Raw genomic sequence first — 10,034 nt, 5'->3', positions numbered from 1 at the left:
ATTGTAAAAAAAAAAAACAAATAATATTCGATAGTATAAATTTTATTGGTAATTAATTATTGTCAAAATTTTTCATTCAACAATAATTACTATTAGATTTTATGATGAATTACCTGTTCGAAAAATCTACTACCAGTGGATAATTGTTTATTGGAAACAATGATTGAAAAACTCCTTGAATTAAGTTAAAATTGTATAATTTAGTTTATAAACACCATTATATTGTTATAAATTATATTAGACATCAGCTGATTGACTTCTGTAAGAGAATTCCGGTGTCGCAGTGTCTATTGTTGGAGGCGACGTCGCCGAAACAGTGGACTGTTGAGCGAATAGAAGAGGTGACGTCTCGTCGTAGACACATGGGCATAGTTGGAGTTAGGCACCATGATGAACGACTATTCTGATGTACCCGCAATCTGTGACGTCACTGGAGTAGTCGAATTAGAGGGAGAGAATACAGAATTCCTAGAGGTACCGGCAGTAACCCTCCTTCGACGATGACCACGACCCCTAGGCTGATCCGTAACACCTCTACCTGTCGTCATGTCTGCAAAGAGCATACCAATTAAAAATGTGCTAAACATATTCACAAAATCATTCAAAATGCTTAATCAAAATAAACTACATTAAACTTAGGTAAAGAAATACATTATCTGTTGAAATCAAATAAAACAAAAGAGGTAAGAGTACGTTCCAACTTCACAAACATTTAGCAATATATACTACTAAATGTATAATTTTGTCCGTATGCAAATAAAAAGTCATCTATAAGTCATTTAAAATGATCTCATATTTGATTTTTTTTAATTTACTATCATTTTAACTCTTACAATATTGAAAATTAATGTGATATATTATCGGAGTCTTTAATCAAAACCAAACAAAGAGAAAAAATCAACAATAATCAACACAAGTAAACAATAACCAGAAATTCAGAATAACAAATCAACCTTATAAATTATAATAACTAGTTCAGAATAAATCAACAATAATAAAAACATGTTTTAATTAAAATTGAAACTAAACAAATTTGGCACCTAAGTTTAGAATTTTAGAAAATGCTAAATTCAAAACAAGTTCAGTATCCTAAGTTCAGAACTAAATAAGGAATAGAAATTAGAATATGTTCCAATTAAAATTAAAACTAAACAAGTTCAGTACCCTAAGTTCGGAATTTTAGAAAATAAGTTCAAAATAAGTTCAATACCATAAGTTCAGAACTAAATAAGGAATAGAAATCAGAATATGTTCCAATTAAAATTGAAACTAAACAAGTTTAGTACACTAAGTTTAGAATTTTAGAAAACTCTAAGTTCAAAATAAATTTAGTACCCTAAGTTCAAAACTAAATAAGGAATAGAAATCAGAATATGTTCTAATTAAAATTGATGCTAAACAAGTTTAATACCCTAAGTTCAAAACATGTTTAGTACCCTAAGTTCAGAACTAAATAAGGAACACAAATCAGAACATGTTCTAATTAAAATTGAAACTAAACAAGTTCAGTTCCCTAAGTTTATAATTTTAGAAGACCCTAAGTTTAAAACAAGTTCAGTCCTCTAAGCTCAGAATTAAATAAGGAACAGAAATCAGAATATGTTCTAACTAAAATTGAAACTAAATAAGTTCAGTATCCTAAGTTCAGAATTTTAGAAAATCCTAAGTTCAAAAAAAGTTGAGCACCCTAAGTTCAGAACTAAATAAGGAACCAAAATCAGAATATGTTCTAATTAAAATTGAAACTAAACAACTTTATTACCCTAATTTCAGAACTTTTGAAAATCCTAAGTTCAAAACAAGTTCAGTACCTTAAGTTCAGAACTAAATAATCAACAATAATCAGAAGTCTCAAAATAGCAAATAAACTTTATAAATTATATCAACAATCCAGAATTTCAGAAAACCCTAAGTTTAGAAGCATTACCTGAAAAAGAGCACCAAAGCTAAGAAGAAGAAGTGGCATAGATGGCAGCAACATAGTAGCTCATTCAGAATCCAATAGCTACAACGGTGATGACGAAAACAATGAGCAGTGGCTCCTAGAGAGGAGGAAGCTGACGGGGAGATGAGAGGGGTAAAGAGAGAATTGGAGGCAAGAGGGTTAGAAAGAGAGAGAAAAATTTGAATGAGGTGGAAGAGGGTTCGTGCTTCAAATTTACAGCACAATTATCGTCGCTTTATCGTAAAAAAAATCTGAGGTAACATTTTGCGGGTCGCCATAACGAAGCATTTCACTAAGTGGGTTTACTGTCAGATTTTTTTGCCCGTAAATTCGACCCTAAAGGACTCGCCAATTTTTTTGTAAATCTGACCCTAAAGGACGTGCCATTTTTTTTGTTTTCCCTCCAATTATTATCAGCGAATTTACCGTCGAAAATGCAAATCCACTGGTAATAATTTAACCTAATGAATTCGACGCCTTGGTGCGAATTGAATACCATAAACTAACCAGCAAGTGCACCGGGTCGTACCAAGTAATAGCTCAGGTGAGTGAGTGTCGATCCCACAAGGATTAATGGATTAAGCAACAATAGTTGAGTGATTAAACTAGTCAGACAAGCTAAATTGAGTGGTTTTGAGTTCAAATAGCATAAAGCAGTAAATCAGAGAGTGCAAAAAAAGAAACAGTGAATGGTTGGTGAAATTAATATGAGAAAACAGTTAAGGATTTGGAGATGTTTACATTTCCGGATTAACAATTCTTATCAACTACTTTAATCAAACAAAGATTCAATTCATGGCAAACCTTAAGTGATTAAACCCTAGTTCCTTAGTAATTTAATCTGATCTAACTCAATCAACTACCAATTCTTTAGTCACTTAATTCAAATTAGAAGATTAAGTCCAATTCTAGTTTATTAGCTACACAAACCCTAAGTACCCAAAAATAAGGAGATTATATGTCAGTATCCCGTTAAATCCAGATAATTAGAGAGTTGTGAGGAATTGATTCCAAGCTTTAATTCTAGTGATATAACTTTTCCAAGATTCAACAAGAATTTAAATAGAAAAGAGTTATCTTCCAATATACTCTAATTCCTAGGATGAAGAACGAAATCACTCCTTGAATTTAAATCAGTACATTGATTAAGAGTAGATTGACAATAGTATTAATCCAATAAAATAAACAGAGCTCCTAACCTTAACAGTGGAGGTTTAGTTGTTCATGGCTCAGAGAAAAATCTCAAATAAAAGTGTGAAAGTGCGGAATGAGGAAGAAGAAGAGAAGAGAGTCCGAAGGACTGAATCTTTTCTCCTTTTATATCTAATCCTAATTGATACAAAATAATAATTCTCAAACCCTAAAAATTATAAATTTCTAATTTAAAAATTAAGTTTAAAACCAAATTAAGCCTTCCGAAGAACTTGTGGACATGGGGTTGGCGCTAAACGCCGGGCAATGGCATTTAGCGCCACTAAACAAAATGTATCTACAACCTTTCTGGACCCCTGGCGCTAAACGCCAGGCAGTAGTATTTAGCGCCACCTTCGCAGAGTAATGGCACGAGTTATAATGCGCTTGGCGCTAAAGCCGAGATGTGGCATTTAGCGCCAGCTTCACAGAATCCTCGCATAAAGAACATGGCCTGTGGCGCTATATGCCGGGTGGTGGCATTTAGCACCAGCTTGATAGCACCAAATTTTCTCCTTTTTCTTCTGCATAAACTCTGTCACACTCGCCTGAATTTCACCTGAAATGAAGAAAACAATAATGCAACTAAAAGAAGCATCTATGATGGTCTAAAACACCAAAATCTCATAAAGACTCAAGAAATTCACATCTAAATTATTAAAAAAATTATAGGAAAGATGCTCACGCATCACCTTTACTGGCGCTAAATCTGTCGGTAAATCCATGGCTACTCTACGATGCTAAAATCTGCCGGTAAAATTATTGAAAAATTTTTTCTCTTAGTGTTTGAAGGAGTATTTCTCCAAGACTTCAAAGATCAAGATTCAACAATTGAAAGTTCAACTCAAATCAATTAAGAAATAAGGTTTAACTACTGTTGATTATTTGCAAAAAATTCAACAAAATTGTTGATTCTCTTACTGGTTGTTCACATTCTTTCTCTGGAAGATCATATTTATGTGATATCCAATGATCTGACTGAAGATGCAATGTTTATCTCATCAATTATGGCAAAATCTAGTTCTGTTTCTTTTATTGAAGTTGAGGCGTTCCTTCTAGCGCATGAGTATATGCTTGATCCTTTTCGGAAAATAGAGCTTGGCCTAGTCTTCTCATTAAAGTAATCGATATCTCACTCAAAGAACCCAATTCAATAAAGGCAATTTCGAGAAAAATTTTGGACCAAAAAGAGGTAGATCTGCTTGTTCCGTTAGAGATGGTCAATCTTCATATCAAGTTTTTTGCCCTAATGCCCTGTTTGAAACAAGCTTGGCCACATAGATTTGTCCTACTTCCATAGGTTTGACCATCCTTTCAACTTACACCTTTGAATTCAACCGCTTCTTAATCTTCAACATGGCCTCCTTTTTCATCTTTTTATAATACAAAAGCTTATATTTTCACTTTCTCTGCCATGTCTGATTCATCATGGTTCTTTGAAACTAGTGTTACTTATCATACTAAGGCAGACTAGTAATATTTTCACTATGTTCGAATACATAATGGTCTTGATCAGACCTCTTTAGTAATGAGTCAACTATACTTATTGCTCATTTGGTAAAACATATATTGTCTTTCTTTATGATAATCATACATTTCTTTTAAATAGATTGCTGCATGCTCCCAGTATTACACAGAATCTTCTTAGTGTTCAAACAATTCACTCATTGGTGATTAAAAATTAATCTCGAATTATAACAGTAGATGTGTTAGGGTAACTGAGTTTGCTAAGTAATTTTGTTAGTTTGGGTTTGTTATTTCACTAAAATTAGGTTTAGAGTTTCGTATGCAGTGTTTTGATTTGTATATATATACTGTTATAACTGAGGATCCTCGTACCGTGTCCATCAAAATTAGAATGTCGCATAAAGTACAATAATTAGATATGGAAGACCAATAACTGTGATAAAATAGAAACTAAAATAGATCGTATGTAACACCATACCACAGAAAGTCTTACGCTATAGTCGTAAATCAGAGGTGGCGAGGTATTGCAACATCTAAAATGGAAAAGTACATACGTATATTCAAAAGATAATTTAACTAGGAGCCTGTATATATATATAGGATCCAAAAGGAGATACATAACAAGTAATACTCTCGACCTACGAAAAAAAGACCGGCTAAAAAGTATATTACAGAACCATAAAGATAACCAAGGTACAATACTACTTCTCCAAAATCAACCTCTAGGAGGGGTCTACAAAATACATATACAAAAGGGGAGAAGTAAACATTACTAAACACAAAGTACAAAATATAAAGGAGTCTTCGCTGTCCAAGAGAATCTAGCATGCTCAGGGAGGTGCATCACGTCCTATATCTGAAAAACAACAAAACCCACAACGGGTGAGAACTCGAAGGTTCCGAGTAGGGTAACAGTTTCAAAATAGAAATGATGTAACAGCACATGAACCCTTTAGGCAATCCTAAACTCCAACTCCCAAGATTCAAGCCTAAGGTCTTGCTAATCCAAACAAGATAAACAAACTAAGTCGTCATCTATATCAGTGGTCCATATCCTCTACTATTCACAATATATCTCAACATTCCTTTGTTTTTAGTATCACAACCAATTAGTATATAGTTCAACAGTATATTCAATAGTAGCAAACACAAGTAATAAGGTGCAAACACAACCAAAAGCAATTACATCATATATAGCGATTAACAGTTAAACAGATATATTCACTTAGGCAAACCAAACACAAGATGCACACTCAAGCAATTGCATATAGATGCACATGATGCATACCTATCCTACTGACCATGAGCTTACACGTCGGTTAAACTGCCAAAACCCGACGCATTCAATAGCTAACCCGGACATTTCTCTCTGCCGAGCATCCCAAAGAGGCATAACCCGGACTTATCTCATGCCGGTCTAAAAGGGATAGTGCCTTATCACCTTCTCCGTGGAGGTGGAGGTGTTGCTATCTGGGAGGCGTGCCCGACACCCTTACCACCAGAGAGAACTACGAACAAGCGAGATTAACCACCGTTCTTACCCTGGTAAAACTCAACTTATTGCACAAATGGGATTCACCACCGTCCTTGCCAAGAGCAAATATCAGTTAGTATGCAAGCGAGATTCACCACTGTTCTTGCCAGTACAGTAATTTAGTTCTCAATCAGTCAACATTAAAGTCTTTAATCAGTTTTATATATTCAGCAGGTCCATTAACCACAACCTTTCATCAATTATCATTAACTTCGATCCACAATCTCATTCAATATATTAATTTAATCCATCCCATATACTCACACTCATTTTAAAACCTAGAAACTAGTTATCAAACCTTACACAGGGGTTACAGAAGTTTACAAGCTTCCCAGGAAAGCCAAACAGTCAAAAATAGAGAATTTTTGAGAAAACAGGACCTGTGCGTACGCATCACCCTTGTGCGTATGCACTGATCAAAAGCAATTCCCAGCTTGTGCGTAGGCATCACCTTGTGCGTACGCACAACTTGAAAACTCCCCTTGGCATGCGTACGCGCGAGCACTTACACTCGCTCTGACTTGTGCATGTGCACACAAGCTAAAATTCTGGTTTTCTGCATAAGTCTCAATTTTCAGTTTTTAATGCCAGTTTTCAATCAGTTATAACTTTCTCTACAAAATTTCATTTTTCTCCATTCTTAGATAGTTTTAAAGATCTTCACTAGCTTTAATTTAAGAAAAATTTCAGTCAATTCCGAACTACGAGCGCTAAGTTATGACCCGTTGAAATTGGTTAAATTTCTGTTTTTACCAATTTTCATAAATCACCAATTTCACCAACTCCTATATTCCATTCCTTTCAAAACAACCCCAAATCATTCCTCAAAACTTATTTATCAATTTCCAACAATTCTAAGCCTATGCAACCCAATTCTAACTCATTTAGCACATCCCATCAACTATATCCATTTACAACAACAACACACAACACTCATACAACAAAGAATTCACATCATTTATTCAATCACAATATATTATGACTCAATCATGCTCTTTTTTGAAAATTCACACTTTATCTCAACAATAGTTAATCATCAATCAACTAATTCATTCAATCCTATCCTAAGGTAATTAGCCTAGGTTTTCACATACTCTTACATAATGCCTACTCAAAACTAAAACCCATACCTTATCGACAGTGGTTTCTCTAACACTTGAACTTCCTCTTTGACCAGAATCAAGCCTCAAATGACTCCTCCAATCCTCCACCAATTGTTCTGCAACCACACCACGTACTCCAACTGCACAAATTCAAGTAAACAACCCAAGCTAGCCTATATAATCGAACCACAACAATTTATTCAACATTCATACTAGGGCTTTTACTTAAAATTATGGATAATAAAGAGAGTTAAGATTCCTTACCTTAACTCTCAAAATTGGGATGGAGCCCACTTGGAATCCATGTTAGAGTACCCCTAAAGAACCAACATCACAAGATTTCAATACCATTTACCCCAAAAACGCAAAACAATGAATAATTCATAAATGGAGCAGGGATTTTAGATTTACTCACCACAATAGTTGGATAGAATCAAAGAGGATAAGGAGAGCAACGCGTGGCCACAAATGACTTGTCAATCGGAGCTACGATTTGAAAGTAATAAGCAAATGAAAGTAATGATGAATAGTGTACAAGGGTTTGCTTTTTCATCTTTCTTCTCTCTTCTTTCAGCTGCTCACTCTCTAAAGTGGTGAAGTGAATGCTGAAATGTGGCTAAAAGGAAAGGCTTATAAGCCTTGGACTTGGGCCAACATGGGCCTATTTTAATTTTTAGTTCGTTTGGCTTAACCTTGGGTCAAAACCTTTAAGATAAGAGTTTTAATTCATATTCTAAATATTTTTATCTCTCCCAATTATAAATTTAATTTTTTAATCGTCTTCACTCATAATCAATTTATTATTTATTATTTAACTGGATTTTACATCGTACCTCATCAAAGGTTAGGGCATCGATATGATGACGCAATCGCAATATCCTAGCATGGTGATAGTCTCTGCTTTTTTGTCCAAGTCCTACTAACCTACACATGGTGTATAAAGTATACTCAAGATAAGTATTATTATCATTACCTATAAAATATGAATAATAATGATAATAATAATTATAAAATTAATTAAAGTAGTAACTAAATCGTACTCTAATTAAAAGATCTTAAATTATTTTTTTAAAAATCATTAATTACCTGACTGTAAGTGGAAACTTAAGGATGTTATACCCAATCGAACAAAATGACTGGAATCTTTGGTAAATCCAGGACGGTACAAGCGGTATGCACCCTACAACGTCAGTCACATCACACTCAGAAGCAGTGCAAAGTGAGTGGTCTGTGTATGCCAGGAGTGCAGACTCCCAAGACAACTACCTGCAATGATCAAAATCCTCCAGCAACAGCAGCCATCTAAGGGGACAAGTGTAGCTGACTTGTCTATGAACAAAAACCTCCCGACAAGCATCATTATGTAGCACATGGCATACTTATGGAAAGTATCTGGATCTGTCTCAACTGGAATGTGTGAAACCCTGTTCCTCATCCAAGTCATCCTCAAACCGAAAACCTGCTTTCTGTCCTCTGGGTGTGGTGGCGGCCCGTCACCAAGCAAATTCTCTACCTACTCCCAAGTGGGGTGTCCATATTACTGCTGGAAGTCTCTGGTACAACCCAATTAGCTCACCGTCAATGCGAAGACCAAGATGGTAAGCAACTTCTTGGAGTGTAATGCTGATCATACCCTATGGAAGGTGAAAAATGTGGGTATCGGGCATCTACCGCTCCACAAATGCAGAGAGAAAGGCATTGTCAAACATAAAATCCCTCAACTCTACTGTATATCTAAGTCTATCCTCCTTAATGTAAGGCAATAGAACGTCAGGCGGGGGAGTGGACAAAGTCACACGACGTGGCAATAGCAACCGAGGCCTTTGTAATAGTAGCAACATTTAGTCTCGCAAATTAATCTTATCCAACCCATTACATAAGTCTAATCTTTATTGTATTTAAATATTCTAAACCTGATAGATAAATAATTTTGTTAATAAAATATTCTATTTCATGAATAATATATTCATATAACAACATTAATATTAATTATTAATATCGTAAGTATTAAATAAAAAAAGGAACTTCAAGTAAGTATTAGAAAATTAATTGTTCATGCTCAATTATTCTAACCTAACTAATGGTCTTTTAGATAATCTAAATCCAACAATTAATTAAAGCAAAAACATATGATCTAACGTGTATTTCAAATAAATAATATATTTATTCTTTTAACTAATATATTTATTTATTTAAGTTAAATAAAAAATATTTCTAAACATTTTAACAGGTACTCTAACTACTTTTTTTTATTATCCTAACATGTTCAATAAATTAGGTAAGTATTTTAATAAATATTTTAACTCACTAATTCAAAATACCTAACACGTTAACCAACTTAATAAAGCCTACATATATAAACTAATTAATTACTCAAAATAAAAGAGACAAAACACAAACTAACCTCGAATTCCAACGCTCTGGTAACGTGCCACGTTGCATTTAGTCGTTTGATGTCTCCATTACGCACATATTGTCCGGGGCCATCTGTATTTCAAGTACTCGAATTAAAGGTGTAAAAAAGTTACTAAACTTTAAAAAATACTTCAAATAAGTGGAGATCTCAACTGCAACCACTATATATAAACATTCGAATGCATCTCGGGTACTACGATCCCATTTTCTAATCTGAGCGTATCTCGGGTGCTGTTACCCATTTCTCACTACAAGCGTAGCTCGGGTACTCAGTACTCGTTAATTCATCTGTGTCGTATCCTGAGTGCATCCAGGATACGTTATATTGGCTGCTATCATATGCTGAGTGCTCAATCATCGGGATATACTTGTTTTTGTG

Source organism: Arachis duranensis, chromosome 2, assembly GCF_000817695.3.
Source record: "Arachis duranensis cultivar V14167 chromosome 2, aradu.V14167.gnm2.J7QH, whole genome shotgun sequence".
Classification (NCBI taxonomy): Eukaryota; Viridiplantae; Streptophyta; class Magnoliopsida; order Fabales; family Fabaceae; genus Arachis; species Arachis duranensis.
This window is presented reverse-complemented; position numbering follows the sequence as displayed.